Below are 8,660 nucleotides of genomic sequence, written 5' to 3' on the forward strand. Positions count from 1 at the left end.
AATTTGTACCACTGCCACCCAAAAAGGGTCAGGTATGTAGTACTTTGTGAGGAATTACTGTTCCTAGACCAACGGCTATGCGAGGTGAGTTTGTCAAAATCATGATTGACCACGTTTTTATTGAATTAAGGATACCCACTTCATGAGGTTGGGTGGACCTGGAGAGCTCCTGAACTCACAGGGCTACAGCGAAATATTAAAAAATCTACCAGAGCCGAATTCGAATCCGGGTCCTTGGAGTTAGTATAACAGTGCCTTACCACTGAGCTACCAGCTCCCATCATGTGAAACTTATGTACATATAAGAGTATATAAAAGCTTTATTAATGAAAAGGGAAAATTTATCTTAAGTTGAAAAATAGTAATAGTTGACTGTCATGTTATATTATTTTTCCTCATGCTGAAAATGTTTGCAAGAAATGAAACTGAACAATAATGTATGGATCATTTCAAATATCATTTTGTATTTAGGGGGTTATTACTATCTCAATCGTCATTGTATTTAATTTAATTCCATTGACCACCATTTTATTATGAGTATCTCAGGACCCACCACTTTTCATTGACTCAGGAGAATGTGACAACAAAGTCACTCCTTAAGGAAACAGAAAAATTTTAATTTTTTTTTTTGTTTTTATGTCTGAAAAAAAATTTCAAATTAGTTTCTTATTTTTAATTTTATTAAAATTGTTTGGTTAACTTAACTTAGTATACATATATTTACATAATTCTTCTTTTTTAAATGCTCTAGTTTACAAAAGAACTATTTAAATGTTTGCCGTTCCTAACACAGTGGCTAAGTTTGCACATTTCACTATAAAAAACTGAAACATTTATCGCTCCTGTATACTTTTTGACCAAATCCATATATTTTGATGCCCGTGGAAAGCAGGATATCTCTCATTCTAATGATAACAACAACATATATATTCCCCAGATTTGAAGGCAATAAATAATAATAAAAGTCATCATATTTAAAGAATTAATATATACATTTTTTTATATCTCAAATTGAAATAAACCTACCAGAGTTGTACTTCTCCCATTTGGTATATTTTAACGTCTCTTTAATGTGATCGAAAAAAAACTTCACAAAGAAATGATAATCCCTCCTCCCCAAAAAGTTTTAGTAAACAAGGACAGTTGTAAAAATGCATGAGATGAAACTTTGTAATATAAAAATAAATACCAATAAATAAATATAGGCATAACCGTTTTGGGATCACTGTTTTTTGCCATTTTTACAGTGACCGTTTTGATTCTGGAGATAAATATTTGCAACGTAGTTGTTTTTCGAGGAATGACCTTATATGATGATGTATATTTTATGTATGTATGCATGATATTTTATGAATAAGGTATAAAATTAAAGGAATATTTATAACAATGAGGGCAGGAAGAAATAACAATAAAAGAAGATGGAGGTGAATCCGGCTATGAAAAATTACTTATTTATTTTGTAAGTTCAGTGCTAGTTTCATCCCATGGCTAACAAGCCCTCCTGCGACTCACCCAGGCATCTTACCTTTTACTTGGTTAGAAATAAACCTGGCGGTTTAGTTTAGTTCCTTACCAAATCTTTTCCAAGCCTTACTAGTGCATAACCGTTGAAGAAACTATCCTTCGAGAACCTTCAATAGTCTTAGTGGTGCAGATATTAATGAATAAATAATGTTTAAGTATAGCATGCATTTGAAAGATACTATCTCCAATAAATCCCACTGTAGTTCATTTTAGAATTTGCTCTGAGTTGGTAGAATCACTATCTTACTCTTGGTGAAGAATTCTTAAAAAGCAAATTCGGATTTACTTCATCAGAGAGACAAGACATTAAGTCCTAAACTGCCACCTGTCCTTAGAATAAGTTATACATGTTCACTATAAATACCCTGGCCATAGTAGATCCCCTCAAGTCGACCAACAGCCAAACAGTCGACGCCGAAACGGCTGGCGCCTCAAAACATCGATTGTAACTTGTCTCCCACTATCACCGACAAACATTTAATGTACCACAGCGTTATTAAGCTAGATAAATATTGTCTAATCGTATCGATTTCTTGTGAAATCTTCACAATCCTATGGAGTAAGTATTGCCAGATGATGTATAAAATATATACACTAGATTTTCACACAAAACACTATTTATGCGATTTTTTAAATAATGTGAGCTTTAGCAATTAAAGATATAAAACGTATTTTATAGCTTGCCATATACGATTTTATTTCTGTAATATACTTCAATTACCAAGTTTGGTAGTTTGATAAGTTCAAATAACGGTTTTACAGATACATGAATAGTTTTGTTTTTTTAATCTAATTAGTTCATGAAAGCTCGTAAACATCCCATGAAAAGTAATTTATGGTGATTGACTTATCCAACCCAACTTTTACGATCCTATTTTTATCTGTTGTATAGATGGATTAAAATTGTGAGAAAAATGACACATACATCTAAATAAACATGAAGGAATATTTACATAACTCTAATATAAACAGTTTTACCATAAAAATGATTAATTCTCTCTTTCAGGGGAAACGTAGTCCTCTAATTATGCAAGGACGTTAAATTAAATCAAATATACAAAATTTTATAAATCTTAAATTAATTATATAAATTACTGAAATTAACATAATATAGATAGGAATAGTATATAATACAAACATGATTAAGACAACCGTGATTTAACCGAGAAAATGCAAAATTACTCACTGGATTCAGCAAACAAAAGTAAAATGAAGCCAATCTTCTATATAATTAAAATGATTCCTACCCAAAATATTTAACCAGTTGATAGGAAAAAACTTCGATGGCCACACAAAGAAGAATAGAGATTTCAATTGTTTTTTTTTTGTGATTCTATTTCCAAAAACACTGATCACGTGGCCTAGGAGCTAGGAACCGAGAAAAAAATCATAAAAGTTTGAACAATTACAGTCGTTTTCGTATTTACTTTTTCTTAAGATTCTGCATATAAAAAAAGACATATTTTCATGAAATAATACATATTTTCATGATCAATAAGACATATTTCTCCGTCCTCTCCAGGTCCCTACGCACTCTCAGCAGCTCATGCGTAGTTCCCTTGCCACAGGTCTAGCCGAATTACCGTGTTTGACTTGCAGCACTTATGATTGGTTGTGGACTACGGCTGTGGACGATCATGTGTTCCAGAACCTTACTAGCTACTGGGAGGAGGAATATAGGTCGATAGGCGTTTCCTTATCCCAACCACCTCCCTTGTTGAGCAGTCTCAAGTCTGCTATCCTCCACTTGTTTGGAAAGTACCCCTTATCCAAACACTTGTTGAATATATACAATAACTCTTCCTCGATATAAGGGGCATTGTTCTTGAGGATTGCAGCATCTATGCTATCTAGTCCTGGAGCCCTTCTGATCCTTCGCCGGTCCACGGCAAGACGAAGGTCCCACATATCCCATGGTTGACATAGGTTGGTACCTGGTGGGTATAAGGTGGTACGTCATTTCATCATCCTGGGACGGAGCATCCCTAGGGTATGTATAGTCTATATACATCTTGGCAGCCTCCTCCAAGGTGGTTGCCTGGGTACTTCTCACTCTAATAGCCGTCATCACCTGTAACGGCTTAACCTTTCCCAATGCCACCCTGTACGGGATACCCCATGGATTATTTGCTGACTCCTCCACAATAAATTCGCCCTAAGATTTCTTCTTCTGGCAACCCTGTGGAGGGTTACGCACTCATTTCATATACTGTGACAGTACATCATTTGTTTCCGACTTATAGTTTTAAAGGTCTACTACCTTAGTAATTCCATTAACCACCATTTTATTATGAGTATCTCAGAACCCTCCACTTTTCCTTGATTAAGGAGAATGTTGAGACAACAAAGTCACTCCTTGAGGCAACTGAAATTTTATTTTTTTTGTTGGAAATTTATATATCATATTTTTTTTGGTTTTAGTCTGGAATAAAAATTTCAAGTTAGTTTCTTATTTTTAATTTTATTAAAATTGTTTGTTTAACTTAATTTAGTATACATATATTTACTTAATTCTTCTTTTTTAAATGCTCTAGTTGACAAAAGAAACTATTTAAGTGTTAGTTAACAGTGGCGAAGTTTGCACATTTCACTATAACAAACTGAAACATTTATTGCTCCTGTATACTTTTAGACCAAAACCATATATTTTGATAACCGTGGAAAGCAGGATATCTCATAGTCTAATGATAACAACAGCATATATATTCCCCAGATTTGAAGGCAATAAATAATAAAAGTCATCATATTTAAATAATTAATATATACTTAATTAATATGACCGCACCCCCAACCATCTTCTCCTCATTAATTAATATATACATTTTTTTATATCTCAAATTGAAATAATCCAGAGTTGTACTTCTCCTATTTGGTATATTTTAACGTCCCTTTAATACCATAAAGCTTTTGTAGTACTATAATGACGTTTTATATTAGCTGGTCTCATGGCCATCTTCTTTTCAGGCACCTCGGAGGATTGCCAGAAATGGAAGAGAAAGGAAGGTTAGAAACTAGTGGGTTTGGGTGGCTAGGGAGTTTATAATGGTAGGAGTTATATCTGGCTAGATCGGTTACATATGGAACATTAAGGTCTTTGTGTAAGATTTTATTGGTGACAAAGTAAGGAGCATGGAGGATTTTGGAGTGAAAGGACTGGATAAGAGAGGAAAATCGAAGGTTTAGTGGAGCCCCAAAGCTCAATTCCACATGTCCAGATTGGCCTTATTACAGTCATGTAGTCATCAGTCCTTTATAATGAATTGGGAGTTTAGACCGCTTGTCCAGCAAGTGCTGTAAAAGTCGAAATCGACGTGCAGTTTCCTGTCTTTTCAGTCTTGTGTGAGGATTCCAGGTTAGTCGTTTGTCCAGATGTAGTCCAAAGAAGCGGATCAGTTCGACAGGGGTAAGATCAACATTATTAATGAAGACTGTAGGCAGTCGGTAGGTTTATGATGAAGGGTAAAGTTGATTTGATGGGATTTGTTTGGATTTATTTTAATCCTCCAATTACATTCACCATTCTTCGAGGGCTGTGATATGGGATTGGAGAGTTTGGGATGAAATCAGAGGGTTATTATTAACAGCGAGCACAAATGTGTCATTAGCATTAGTGATGAGGGTGGTGTTAGGATTGGTTAGGATGTCAGCGGTATAGACGGTGTAGAGGATGGGACCGAGGATACTACCTTGAGGAACACCAGCGGGCTGAGAATAGAGGGAAAAATAGGATCCATTATGGTTTACTTGGAAAAATCTATCGATGAGAAAGTATGTAGAAGGTAGAAATCTACGAAGTTTTTAAAGCAGTTCCGGGTGCCAGACTCTATCAAAATCCAGTTCTACCCCGAAAAAGACTCCCACGCAGTACATCTTGGTACTATTAAAGAGCTTTTTGATTTTTATGCAACAAAATACGAGGAGGCCCCTTGAATGGATAGCTCATATGTAAAATTAAATATAACAGGTAACCTTAAAATACCAAAGGTAGTAAAAGGTAAGACTCAACACATATTACTTTCTCTTTTTCACAGTAATGCACTTACTAATTCACTTTTTATTTCTGTTTTAGAGGGTTCGGAAAAAAAAAAATGCAACAAAATGGGCATTACACATAATGGATTTGTTAAACATTCGATTTGGGGGGGGGGTACATGAAATAGGTAGCCGAAATTTTAGGGCTAAAAAGAAAAAATTGATTCTATATCCTTGAAAATTAGAACATTCTGAATTTAAATATAGTCAAAGTTTTTATCTTAAACTATCTAAAAAAATATACCTGTTTAATCATGCATACAAAAATATTCAGAAATAAAATACGGAAAAGACCATAATAAAAAAAAGATGAATTTATCCTCGGCTCCTAGCTCCTAGGAGTTTTTAAAAAAAAAAAAAAAACATGTAGAAACAATAACATATTTAATGTAACAAGTAGTGATGTCCTTTTGTATAGTGGCATAGTGGCATTTTAAGGTAAATACGTCCGTCCGCTGAAGGCATGTTTCACATTAGTAACTTTATAGCCGAGGGATGATATAGAAAGGGAAGGGACTGTTCTGCTGGTGGTGGTGATGAAGATGTCTTCAAACTCCAGAGTTCTAAGCCCTTCCCTCGACGAGGAGGTCAACCAAGAGGACAGTATGTTGCACCTCACAGGTGTTGGAGAAGCAATCGTTCTAAACAACGGGTTAGCACACGCCTACAGCCCATTATTGTGCTTTTCGCCTATGAACTCTAGCAGAGAAGGGACCTGAATGGTAGGAATGGGGGCTGAAGCTTGCGAATGGTACTGTTTTAGGCCCTCTGAAGCGTTGTGCTTCTGACAATTCGCCGATGGAGGGAATTCTTGCCTTTCAGGAATGACATGATCAAGGTGACTCTAGCAGTAACTTCCGGAACCTCAAAAAATTAGTATCGCAGCTCGTCTATTTCTCATCTATAAAAAAGTCTACACAAAAAAAACCCAATAAAATAGGCCTATCCGTGCAAGAGATAACCATGGAACCGGCAAAATGAAGAGACGAAAATAACTTATTTTTTTTAACTCACAGTATTCTGAAATGTAGAAAGACAGAATACTGAAAATTTAAACCCACCAAACACTTTTCTTAGCTAGTAGAAAATTTAAAATGAAATACCTTTGAAATTGCCAATTTCTGTATCAAAGAAGTAATATTTGTTTCATATTATACAACACAATGAATAATTGCAGTAATTAATGTCAAATGTATGTGTAATATTATGACAAATACCTCATAAAACTATTTTTTTCATTTGATTTATTATAGGTTTCTGTAGTAATCTAAAGAATTAGATAGTCATAAATAGAAGGATTAGGATTCTGAAGCTCGTGGTTAATGTTATCTCAGTTTCAGCATGGAAGAAATAACAAATGATATTATCTACATATTCTCTCAGCTCATAAATTTATTTATTTATTTTTTTAATTATTTACTCGCTAATAATTTCTCTGTTTTATTATTATTTAGTTCGCTTCCACTGTAAAAAAATCTATGAATGCGGATATGAATTCGCACAATTACACATTCCAAAGGTTCTTTACGAATATGAAACTTGGTTGCATGCGTCAATAGAGAAACAACGCTATAGGGTCATTCAACGTCAATTCAATACACTTTTAAACCATAACATCTCAGATTTTTTTTAAATGTTGGTAAGATATTGTATACCTTTAGATTTTAGAAAATGTGAAATTTTATTGCGGTATGTCCACTAGTTTTTCAATTGAGGATAAAGTCCTCATAAATGTCATAATTATATTGAAAATATAAACATGTATTATACAATGCTGTTAAATAAATATTACTGGAAAATCGGCATAAGAAGAGCACGCAATATGTTACGTGTTTTCTTTTGCAACACAGCAATATATACAGGCCCCAGCTATTTACTGAACAAGCTGTTCTCTATGACGTGGAATTATCGGAGACCAGAAGAAGTTTGCTCCCGGGGAGAAAACATTTCAACACATGTTGCAACTCCATACAAAACTGTTTAGTCATGTGTTATTGTTGATGACAACTGCGGAAAATGTTGAGGTAAGTACAGTGTGCTTACTTAAGTATTGTTAGCAAAAAGTAGTATCTTCTTTATCACGCTACTTTAAGTCCTTTCTTCTGTCGTACACCCTCCCTCTCCCTCACTATTTTCCGACTTCTATCTCTTAATTATTATTATCATTTATTTATTATATTTCTTCTTTAATTATTATTTGTTCTTATATTTTTCTTTTACATTACGCGGAGGCCCCTCACCTCCAAATATTTAAGCTGAATTCTCACATAACTATTGACAAGGTAGTTCCATCTACTGAATATTTGACAATAATTCTTTATCCGTTCAAAAACATAATTCAACAGGACGATAACCGTTCTACAAATAAAAAGCTAGAAACAAAAGTATCTCCCAACAACTTTTTTGGCGAGACATTCCCTTATCATCGTCTGTAAATAAAAAATTATCAATGTACACTAGTAGTGCTATGTTTACTCTTTGGATCCTTTAGACCCCAGGCTAGAGACCCATAATTCACAGGGCACACTAATTCCTGTGATCACTAATTAAAACTAATCAGGAGTGAACTGAGAAGTAGGATTGCTTCAAGATAAAGCACTTTATCAGGGATATCGATAGAAAGCAGCCTACTTACAAAAATATTTTTTTAAGAAGTAATTAATGATTTTAAAGATCAAAAATAGTGGAAAGTAAACCGTGTAAGTGTTTGTTACTTTAAAAAATTAAGTAAAATAGTTATTTTAACTATTAGGTATAACTATTCTGTTGATAACCCAAAGTTGTTGAGAAAATAAATACTCTTATATCATAGTGTCTTGAGTTCCCAATTGGTTATAGAAGTCCTGAGAATACGAAAACTAGACACTAACAGAAAACGCTCATTCAATTCAGGCACTTAGAGTGCCTAGTATCTCAGTATTCGGTTCTCTGGGTCAGGATGATATATAGAGATAGATTTTGATATCAAAATAGTGGGATGTAGTTTCGTGTGGGTGGATAAAGGATTTGAATTGTAGGAGACTATAGACGTAGGAAAGGTACTGTGGGAACTGTTAGTTTGTTATAGGTAAAATCCGACACAATATTGTATGAAGTTAGAAGGG

The sequence above is a fragment of the Halyomorpha halys genome, unplaced genomic scaffold (genome assembly GCF_000696795.3).
Source record: "Halyomorpha halys isolate HHAL.00 unplaced genomic scaffold, Hhal_1.1 Scaffold461.1, whole genome shotgun sequence".
Taxonomy (NCBI): Eukaryota; Metazoa; Arthropoda; class Insecta; order Hemiptera; family Pentatomidae; genus Halyomorpha; species Halyomorpha halys.